We start from the raw sequence: 11,288 nt of genomic DNA, 5'->3' as shown, positions 1-11,288 counted from the left end.
ACATTGCCTCGCAGACCGACCGGGACCTAGGAAAAAAAACCCCAGCTGGGAGGAAAAAAAAAAAATTCCCCAGCTTGGGCTTTTTTATTCTAAAGTTAAAATGGTGGAAAAAATCCTGAAAGAGAAACAAACACAAGGTTAGAGTACTACATTACACGCACCCAACCCCTCCATCACCACACCCTCACCCCTCCCTTGAGCCGCAAGCCAACCCTGAATATCGGTGCACACTCAAAATGCTGCTTTGGGAACACGCTGGTTCCTGGGAAGCCTCAAAAATGAAAAAGTTGGCCTGCCTGAAACCAGGTCCCGGGTCGGCCTGTGCCCAAACCTTGGTGATGAACATTGCCTCGCAGACCAGCTGGGACCTGGGAAAAAAACCCCAGAGGGGGGGAAAAAAAAAAAATCCCCCGGCTGGGGTTTTTTTATTCTAAAGCTAAAATTATCTAACAACAACCTGAAAGAGAAACAACACAAACACAAGGTTAGAATACTACATTACACACATCCAACCCCTCCACCACTCCCTTAAGCCGCAAGCCAGCCCTGAATATCGGCGTACGCTCAAAATGCTGCCTTGGGAACGGGGTTCCTGGGAAGCCTCAAAAATCAAAAAATCATCCTGCCTGACAAAACCCAGGTCCCGGGTCGGCCTGCGCCCAAACATTGGCGATGAACATCGCCTCGCAGACTGGCTGGGACCTAGGAAAAAAAACCCCAGCAGGGGGGGGAAAAAAAACCCACCCCGGTTGGGGTTTTTTTATTCTAAAGCTAAAATGGTGGAAAAAATCCTGAAAGAGAAACAAACACAAGGTTAGAATACTACATCACACACACCCATCCCCTGCATTGCCACACCTCCACCATACCCCAAAGCCGCAAGCCAACCCTGAATATCGGCACACGCTCAAAACGCTCCCTTGGGAATGTGGTTCCCGTGGAGCCTCAAAAAAAAACTCCAAAAAGAAACAAATTGCCAAGCCTGACAAAACACGCATGCCGCTCATGCCCGAGCACACCCCTCACAGCATTACAAGACAGTATCAATGGCAGAATATCAAAAGCAAAACAAAGTAAGGTACAAAGCTATACAATTCCTAACTGATGCACAGCAATACAACACTATGACATTCACATACAGAGCAATACAATTGCAAATATAGAAGTATACCAGACAGAACATTACATGGCAATACAAGTGACACGACATAAAAACTGCTACAAACAAAGGCGCAATGATATACAATTCCTGACACACGGAACGCAACGCTGTGACGTTCAGATACGGACCGATACGACTACAACTATACAAGTGTATGATACAGAGTGGTACAAGGCAATACAAATGACAACATAAACGGCGGCTGGACTTTTCCTATTCTAGTTGTAAAATACAATAACTACGCCTAAGAAGCAACCTGCAACACTAAATAAACATATATGATGCTACACGATGCAGTCCAGAAGTCATTGGGCAGGGACTCCCGGTGGCTCTCAGAAGTTTCCATCGATGATCACTCGGACGATCTCTCCCCAGTCGCCGGAAGTTCCGGGAAAACCGATGCCGTCTTTCACCCCAGGAACCTGAGTCTCCTTTGGGTGGCTGTAAGACAAAAGGGAAGGGACTCTGAAGTGTGCCTTCTGTGACCTTGGATTTACCCCCAAACTGAGTCTATACATTTTATAAGCCCAAAGACCCCTGACAAATGCCCATACCATAGACACTGTTTGCTACTCTACCTAGCTGTGACTCTATACACCCAAGCAGGGCATCGCAAGACAATCCTGCTCACAGACTGTACAGCCGTAGGCTCAACTGTCTAAGGGAACTGACATGTTGATGTGAGACTGAGCAATATTCTATCTACCCACTGATCCACATAGCAGGGCAGAGCAGTTCCAGGCTGACCCCAAGTGAGACACCCCATACCTGTGATGACATACACCATGTGACACAATTAAGAGAAAAAGGACACAAACATGGAGGAGACAAAGGACGTGACACAGACCGGAACTGCTCTGCCCTGCACACGGGAATCCAATGATACAAAGTAAGCCCTTCATTTGAGGTCTCTAAATAACCTGCTACAGGACACCCATTGCACCATACTAATTGCAAAAATCCCTCCAGGCAATGCACATACTTGCCCCAACTCCCAGCCCCTCTCTGGGTCTTTGCCCTGCACTTATCTTTCTGAGAGCCGGGGCTGTGAATCCATCTTCAATGCACAGGAGGGGCACCTGGGCTGGCTCAGAGGTTCCTGTTGTCATGAGAGTACTCGAAGTCAACTGTGAAAAAGAAAACCATACACAATATCTGAGTAGTGTGGCACAGGGCTGGAATCCCAGTGATCCCCCTACTCACCATCACCGAGGCCCTGACCGGAGTCCAACACTGTGGCTGTCACCTTCCGGGATACCTGAGTGAGTGAGACACAAAATTCGAAGGCATCTCTAAAGCTGCAGTGGATTCCCGCTCCTCCTGCTGCCTCCCCAAATCACCTAGAAGGCTCCTCTCTCTTCAGCTGCTCCCAAGATCGCCCCTGCAAATGAAATGGGCAAATGCTCAAACACTGAGCTCTCAAACATTAGGGATGGTTCACAAGGAAAGTCAAAAACCTCTAAACCCCATCAGACTGCACGCCGAAGCGTTGCTGCACACTGTGAAGTGGACAGACGGTCGTTGCAAGACAACCCAGACATGGAGGCTTGTGCTGATGTACTGCCTCATACTGGCTATCTCGGGCTCCTTTAGCTTGACCTCTTATAGGATGGACCTCCAGCACCTTCAGCAGACGGGTAAAGGGTTGTGCATCGCCTAGAAAAAAAATTAAACAGTTACAACATATATGCAGAGATTGACCACATAGATGACATCCTAAAACTAACTCCAAATTCGACTGGGGAGTAAAATTCTCACCTCGCTCGTCTCCCTGCTGAGCCGCTACACCTCGAGACCGATTGGGCCCCATCTGGAAAATAAAGAAAAAAAAGGCACAAGATAAAGGACTCCTATGGCTCAAACTGACATCCTTCATCCAACACCCAAGACAACCTTCTTCCCAGGCTGCTTCAACTCGTCTCGGTCTGGGGTACACTGTGTCCACTTATCTGAAAAGAAAAAAGAAAAACAAACAAAGGGTTATTCAGGTCACCCACATGGTCACTGAGACCTTAACCACTTCAAAGAACTCATTTCCACTGAGCGAGTGAGAACTCTGACCGCAGCATACAAGAATACAAATGACAACCCAGCTTCAAGGCCCTGCTATCCAAGTACCATCAGCTCCACAACACTCAGCTATAATGATTGCACATGAGTTGTGGACACCTGCTCCATCCGGCAGGACCGTACAGCCATCGGTTCGACTGTCTGAGGGAACTGACCTGTTGATGTGAGACTGAGTAATATTCTATCTACCCACTGATCCACGTAGCAGGGCAGAGTAGTTCCAGGCTGACCCCAAGTGAGACACCCCATACCTGTGATGACACACACCATGTGACACAATTAAGAGACGAAGGACACAAACATGGAGGAGACAAAGGACGTGACACAGACCGGAACTGCTCTGCCCTGCACATGGGAATCCAATGATACAAAGTAAGCCCTTCCTTTGAGGTCTCTAAATAACCTGCTACAGGACACCCATTGCACCATACTAATTGCAAAAATCCCTCCAGGCGATGCACATACTTGCACCGACTCCCAGCCCCTCTCTGGGTCTTTGCCCTGCACTTATCTTTCGAGAACCGGGGATGTGAATCCATCTTTGATGCAGAGGAGGGGCACCTGGGCTGGCTCAGAGGTTCCTGTCATCCGGAGAGTACTCGGAGTCAACTGCAAGAAACAAAACCAGACACCATATCTGAGTAGTGCGGCACATGGCCCCAGCCCCGATGATCCCTCTACTCACCGGCACCGAGGCAGGTCCTCGTGTCGCTGGCTCTGACCAGACTTGGACAATATGCTGTCATCTTCCAGGATACCTGAGTGAGTGAGACACAAAATTCGAAGGCATCTCTAAAGCTGCAGTGGATTCCCGCTCCTCCTGCTGCCTCCCCAAATCACCTAGAAGGCTCCTCTCTCTTCAGCTGCTCCCAAGATCGCCCCTGCAAATGAAATGAGTAAATGCTCAAACACTGAGCTCTCAAACATTAGGGATGGTTCACAAGGAAAGTCAAAAACCTCTAAACCCCATCAGACTGCACGCCGAAGCGTTGCTACACACTGTGAAGTGGACAGACGGTCGTTGCAAGACAACCCAGACATGGAGGCTTGTGCTGATGTACTGCCTCATACTGGCTATCTCGGGCTCCTTTAGCTTGACCTCTTATAGGATGGACCTCCAGCACCTTCAGCAGACGGGTAAAGGGTTGTGTATCACCTAGAAAAAAAATTAAACAGTTACGACATATATGCATAGATTGACCACATAGATGACATCCTAAAACTAACTCCAAATTCGACTGGGGAGTAAAATTCTCACCTCGCTCGTCTCCCTGCTGAGCCACTACGCCTTGAGACCGATTGGGCCCCATCTGGAAAATAAAGAAAAAAAAGGCACAAGATAAAGGACTCCTATGGCTCAAACTGACATCCTTCATCCAACACCCAAGACAACCTTCTTCCCAGGCTGCTTCAACTCGTCTCGGTCTGGGGTACACTGTGTCCACTTATCTGAAAAGAAAAAAACAAACAAACAAACAAAGGGTTAATCAGGTCACCCACATGGTCACTGAGACCTTAACCACTTCAAAGAACTCATTTCCATTGAGCGAGTGAGAACTCTGACTGCAGCATACAAGAATACAAGTGACAACCCAGCTTCAAGGCCCTGCTATCCAAGTACCATCAGCTCCACAACACTCAGCTATAATGATTGCAAACGAGTTATGGACACCTGCTCCATCCAGCAGGACAGTACAGCCATTGGCTCGACTGACTAAGGCAGCTGACATGTTGATGTGGGACCCTGAGCAATATTCTATCTACCCACTGATCCACGTAGCAGGGCAGAGCAGTTCCAGGCTGACCCCAAGTGAGACACCCCATACCTGTGATGACACACACTATGTGACACAATTAAGAGACGAAGGACACAAACATGGAGGAGACAAAGGACGTGACACAGACCGGAACTGCTCTGCCCTGCACATGGGAATCCAATGATACAAAGTAAGCCCTTCCTTTGAGGTCTCTAAATAACCTGCTACAGGACACCCATTGCACCATACTAATTGCAAAAATCCCTCCAGGCGATGCACATACTTGCCCCGACTCCCAACCCCTCTCTGGGTCTTTGCCCTGCACTTATCTTTCCGAGAGCCGGGGCTGTGAATCCATCTTCAATGCACAGGAGGGGCACCTGGGCTGGCTCAGAGGTTCCTGTTGTCATGAGAGTACTCGAAGTCAACTGTGAAAAAGAAAACCATACACAATATCTGAGTAGTGTGGCACGGGGCTGGAACCCCAGTGATCCCCCTACTCACCATCACCGAGGCCCTGACTGGAGTCCAACACTGTGGCTGTCACCTTCCGGGATACCTGAGTGAGTGAGACACAAAATTCGAAGGCATCTCTAAAGCTGCAGTGGATCCCCACTCCTCTCCTGCTGCCTCCCCAAATCACCTAGAAGGCTCCTCTCTCTTCAGCTGCTCCCAAGATCGCCCCTGCAAATGAAATGGGCAAATGCTCAAACACTGAGCTCTCAAACATTTAGGGATGGTTCACAAGGAAAGTCAAAAACCTCTAAACCCCATCAGACTGCACGCCGAAGCGTTGCTGCACACTGTGAAGTGGACAGACGGTCGTTGCAAGACAACCCAGACATGGAGGCTTGTGCTGATGTACTGCCTCATACTGGCTATCTCGGGTTCCTTTAGCTTGACCTCTGATCGGATGGACCTTCGGCACCTTCAGCAGACGGGCAAAGGGTTGTGCATCGCCTAGAAAAAAAATTAAACAGTTACAACATATATGCAGAGATTGACCACATAGATGACATCCTAAAACTAACTCCAAATTCGACTGGGGAGTAAAATTCTAACCTCGCTCGTCTCCCTGCTGAGCCGCTACACCTCGAGACCGATTGGGCCCCATCTGGAAAATAAAGAAAAAAAAGGCACAAGATAAAGGACTCCTATGGCTCAAACTGACATCCTTCATCCAACACCCAAGACAACCTTCTTCCCAGGCTGCTTCAACTCGTCTCGGTCTGGGGTACACTGTGTCCACTTATCTGAAAAGAAAAAAAAAAACAAACAAAGGGTTAATCAGGTCACCCACATGGTCACTGAGACCTTAACCACTTCAAAGAACTCATTTCCACTGAGCGAGTGAGAACTCTGACCGCAGCATACAAGAATACAAGTGACAACCCAGCTTCAAGGCCCTGCTATCCAAGTACCATCAGCTCCACAACACTCAGCTATAATGATTGCACACGAGTTATGGACACCTGCTCCATCCAGCAGGACAGTACAGCCATTGGCTCGACTGACTAAGGCAGCTGACATGTTGATGTGGGACCCTGAGCAATATTCCATCTACCCACTGATCCATGTAGCAGGGCAGAGCAGTTCCAGGCTGACCCCAAGTGAGACACCCCATACCTGTGATGACACACACCATGTGACACAATTAAGAGACGAAGGACACAAACATGGAGGAGACAAAGGACGTGACACAGACCGGAACTGCTCTGCCCTGCACATGGGAATCCAATGATACAAAGTAAGCCCTTCATTTGAGGTCTCTAAATAACCTGCTACAGGACACCCATTGCACCATACTAATTGCAAAAATCCCTCCAGGCGATGCACATACTTGCCCCGACTCCCAGCCCCTCTCTGGGTCTTTGCCCTGCACTTATCTTTCGAGAACCGGGGATGTGAATCCATCTTTGATGCAGAGGAGGGGCACCTGGGCTGGCTCAGAGGTTCCTGTCATCCGGAGAGTACTCGGAGTCAACTGCAAGAAACAAAACCAGACACCATATCTGAGTGGTGTGGCACATGGCCCCAGCCCCGACGATTCCTCTACTCACTGGCACCGAGGCAGGTCCTCATGTCACTGGCTCTGACCAGACTTGGACAATGTGCTGTCATCTTCTGGGATACCTGAGCGAGAGAGAGAAACAATTAGAGGGCATTTCTAAAGCTGCAGTGGATCCCCGCTCCTCCTGCTGCCTCCCTGACTCACCTCCAATGCTCATCTGCTCCCAAAGGTTACCCAGATGGCACCTGCAATCAGAAAAGCTCAGTGCTTCATTGCTGATCCTTTTAATACTCAGAGATTACCTACAAGGACAGCTCCAGGGGACCAAACCGTGTCCATCTCCTCATTGTGAGTTGGCTTCGGCCCTGTCAGGCTGTCTACATCTCCTGCAAAAAAAACCCCAGAGGCAAATGTGAGTACTGAGATACTGCCCAAGAGTTTGCTGCCCCCATGGCAGTTTCTGTCTGACACCCCTTGCCCGTGACCTCTTACAGGCAGGGTCCCCATCACGTTGGACTGTACGTCAGAAGTCGGTGCACTGCCTGGAAAACAAAAAAACAAGTATGTACACAGATTCACCACAAGTACACCGCCTGCAAAAAAGCATCTAATTTTGTCCTGCAGTCCCTGCTCACCTTCCTCACCAGGTTCACCTTCCCTCTAGTGCCTATCATCTGCTGGGCCGGTGGCTCTGCATCTTGGAAAAAAAAAAAACAAAACAAAACAAAACTAAACCACCAAACCATCCAAATGATCAAGTAAACCTAGGGCCAAAAGTCATGTCTTGGCTCTGACCTCACATGAGAACCCACCTTCTGACTCTGCTCCTCCAGCCTCTTCTGTTTATCTCTGCTTTACATCCAGCCCCTCTGACGCTGCATAGAAATGAGTTACCAAAGTCAGTCATATAGATGGAGGGACCTTAACTGCTGTGCAATTCTAATTTCTCCTTAGACAAGCCATCTGGGGTCCAAACACAGCCTGCACAAACAAATACTGACCTAACTTTAAGGTCCTGCCCTCAGTGGCTAAGCCTATCCACAGGTTAACTGGAAAGTCTCCTTTCTACTCCACCTACCCCCAAGTCTGCACTGCAGGGTAGAGCAGTTCCAGGTCCAACACAAACTCCAAGGACACATTTCCCGACAAGTGCTCTGGTGCAACGAGGAGAGAGAACTCTGAGAAAGGACACTGTGATAGTGAATTTTAAGACACAAAACACAGACTGAACAAAGGACACGACACAGACCTGAACACCTCTGCCCTGCACATTCTACTCCAGTGATGAAAAGTAAACTGCTCCTCCTATGTGTGCCAAGGGCCTCTTAGGGCAGACCCTTTCCCCTGTGCTCATTTGAAAATCCCTCCCTCCTAACCATAAAACTGGACCCAGTTCTCATCCCCTCTCCAGGTGCTAGTCCTCCACTTATCTTTCCCACAGCTGGGGATGTGAATCCATCTTCCATGTAAAGGAAGGACACCTGGCTGGCTCAGAGGGTCCTGTGATCCCTGACTCAGTCAGCTACGAGAAAGAAAACTGGAATTGAGACAAGAGTTCAGCAGCACGTGGGAGATAACCCTGCAATTGGCTACTCACCATCCCCTGAGCTGAGAGGTTCTCAGGCCACTGGCTCCGACCCCAGTCGGAGGCTGCTGCCGTCACCGTGTGCCGTACCTAGGGGAGTGAGAAAATAAGTCACGTGGTGTGTTTGAAAGTAAGGGAGACCCCAGCACCTCCTCACTACCTCCCTGACTCAACCTCAATGCTCCTCCATTGCCAAACACAGGCTGGATGGCACCTGTAACTGGAAAAGGTCCAGCCTTAATTGATGACCCTCGTAGTATTAGGAGATTACTCACAAGGACAGCTGAAGACCATCAAACCTAACTGACAGGTGGCTGCGGCCCTCTGAGGCTGCACACATTCTCTGCTAAGTAAAAAAGCCAAAGGCAAATGTACACACTGAGATACTGCCTGAAAGGATGGCTTTCCTGGGGTAGCTCCTACCTACCTCTCCTCCACAGTGACCTCTTACCAGCAGGGGCCCTGAAGCACTGGACTGTCTGTTAGAAGGTGGCAGAACCTCTGGAAAACACAACAAACAAAGCATGTGCACAGATTCACCACAACACCTGTAAAAGACCATTTACTTCTGTCCTGGAGTCAATGCTCACCTTGCTCACCAGGACTCACCCAGATCACCTCCCCTCCGGTGCCTAGAGCCTCCTGGGGCCAGGGCTCTGCATCTGAAAACAAAGAAAAAAAAAACAGAACAAGAAAATCCTTAACAGATCCAGTAAACATGGAGTCAAAAGCCACATCTTTGTGCTGATGTCAGGTGATGACCCACCTTCTTGCTCTGCTCCTCTGGCCTCTGTTCTGTTCAACTCTGTTTTACATCCTGTTCCCCTGAGACGGTAAAGAAACCCTAACCAAAGTCACCCAGACAGCTGGGGAGAGCTGAAAGAGTCTCCCTTCTCTTCAGGCAAACCACCCAGGGTCACTGCCTGCAGCCAAAGACTGCAGCTGTAATCGCGCAGAATATCTGGGTGAACGAGAGGAAAACTTAAGTGGCACATCTGAAAACTCAGTGGATGCCTTCACAGGCATTTAGGGGTCTCCTGGACACTGCTTTCTACCCATACTACCTTCAAAATACCCCTGGCAATTCCTAAGCTGACACCCAAGCCCTTGCTCCATCTCTGGGCTGTAACCCCCCACTGACTACTTGCAAACCTAGGTGTCTGTAGCCATCCTCAACACAGAGCAGCTTCACCTCAGGATGGGATAACACTTGTGGAAAAATACCAAGCTGCAGTTGAAATGATCAGGAGATCTCAAAAGACACAAGGCTCCTAAGGAAAAGAAAACAAGATAACAAATTACAAAAGTACCTTACCGACACAGCACACAAAATTATTAAATTTAAAAACCTTGCATTTGAGTGTAATCCTCTTCATTGCCATATATAGCTCTGCTATATATTTTAAGACTTTACTGTCTGAAAAGCATAAAGCTTTTATCATGCACATCTGACCTTCCACAGACAGCTCCTTTCCGCTTTCAGGATAAAATTATTTTCATGGATTGACTCAATAGGAAGTGCCCAGGAACCCCAGATTGTTCTTTCCAGAACAGAAAATAAACAGAGGAAAGGAGCTTTGCACAAGTGTAACATACTCCAGAACAGACCTGATTTTAGTTTTACTCTTTGTGTTCAAATATTCCATAGAAAAGCTTCAGCAGGAGAGCTGGCACATTCCCAAGAGTATCCTGAAAGTCCCTTTCACAAGGGGCATAGGAAAATCGCAGTTGTATGAGTCCCTTGTGCCTGCAGATGCCTGGGGATCCTCTCCATCCACCTTGTGCTCTCCCAATAGCAGAAAGGGTACTGAGACAGGAGGAAGGAAACCTTTAGCATAAAGCTGGGGAGGAATCTAAAGCTTCCTTTCCTGGGGAGCATTGTGAAGTCTGCAGATGAGAAAGGGAAAATTTGCAACTCCTTTGGTACAGGTGTCAACAGAGGCTAAAACATTTTGCCTTTTTCAGACAACTGTGCCCTTTTTGGCTCCCTGGCAGCTCCAATGGCACTAGAACCCCCTTCCTGCACACCCATGGGTGTCACACTCAGGCACCCACACACCTTTTCTCCAGCCCACACGTGGCAACATTTCCTCACCCTGGACATCCCAAGGGGAGTATTTTTGCTAGAGAGCACAGCAACTCACCTGTCCTTGCAAACTGCCTCCCTGCAAAAAAGGAATCATTTTTCCTGGACACTTCCCCCACAGTCAAGGTCTTTTCAAACTGTGCCGAGACCCCACCAAAGATGGCGGCCGTGGCCCAGAAGTCCGCCCCGAGGCCACACTCAAGATGGCGCCACCAGGACCGGAACTTAGCCAAGGCCACACTTAAGATGGCGGCCTCAAAACCTGGAGGTTTGGAGGCCAAAACCTCCACCAAACCTGCTCAGGGTCCCTCCCAGCTTCTGCCTGTCCTTGCATTTAAAGGCATGGGCACATTCTATCTTCCAACAGCAAACCCCAGCTCCTCACTGGGAGTATAAGCCCTGCTCTTACCTGGACAGACCGGGCTCAGCACAGCTGTGGGTCATGGAGCAGCTTCCCAAGGCTGTTCTCTCTCCCAGCAGGAAGCACAACTCGCCTCCACACCAGGGGAAACCACGAGCGAGGCTGCAAATGGACACAGAACGAGCAAAAAGCATTAACGCAGCACAAAAAAACCAAGTTAAAGCAGTCTTTGCCTCATAACCCTGCACGGGGAAAG

General features: G+C 49.0%; 2 long non-coding RNA genes across 2 annotated transcripts; both read right to left on the bottom strand.

Moving 5' to 3' along the window:
- Window positions 1–874: 874 nt before the first annotated feature.
- On the bottom strand, window positions 875–8,175 carry LOC127473787 (uncharacterized). Its single transcript, XR_007905599.1, has 14 exons — window positions 8,079–8,175; window positions 7,813–7,875; window positions 7,636–7,697; window positions 7,493–7,542; window positions 7,331–7,386; window positions 7,205–7,245; window positions 7,050–7,122; window positions 6,926–6,973; window positions 6,052–6,242; window positions 2,620–2,818; window positions 2,503–2,543; window positions 2,366–2,420; window positions 2,145–2,289; window positions 875–1,603 (listed from the first exon to the last, which is right to left on the bottom strand). It is a non-coding gene; the product is annotated as an uncharacterized LOC127473787 (long non-coding RNA).
- Window positions 8,176–8,205: 30 nt separating this feature from the next.
- On the bottom strand, window positions 8,206–9,302 carry LOC127473786 (uncharacterized). The gene is made up of 3 exons (XR_007905598.1): window positions 9,013–9,302; window positions 8,861–8,931; window positions 8,206–8,675 (listed from the first exon to the last, which is right to left on the bottom strand). It is a non-coding gene; the product is annotated as an uncharacterized LOC127473786 (long non-coding RNA).
- Between the last annotated feature and the right edge of the window lie 1,986 nt (window positions 9,303–11,288).

This window comes from Manacus candei, unplaced genomic scaffold (assembly GCF_025592945.1).
Source record: "Manacus candei isolate 608988 ecotype Guabito, Panama unplaced genomic scaffold, ASM2559294v1 h1tg000037l, whole genome shotgun sequence".
In the NCBI taxonomy this organism is placed as follows: domain Eukaryota; kingdom Metazoa; phylum Chordata; class Aves; order Passeriformes; family Pipridae; genus Manacus; species Manacus candei.
The sequence above is the reverse complement of the archived record's forward strand: the minus strand, read 5'-3'. Positions and strand labels throughout refer to the sequence as shown.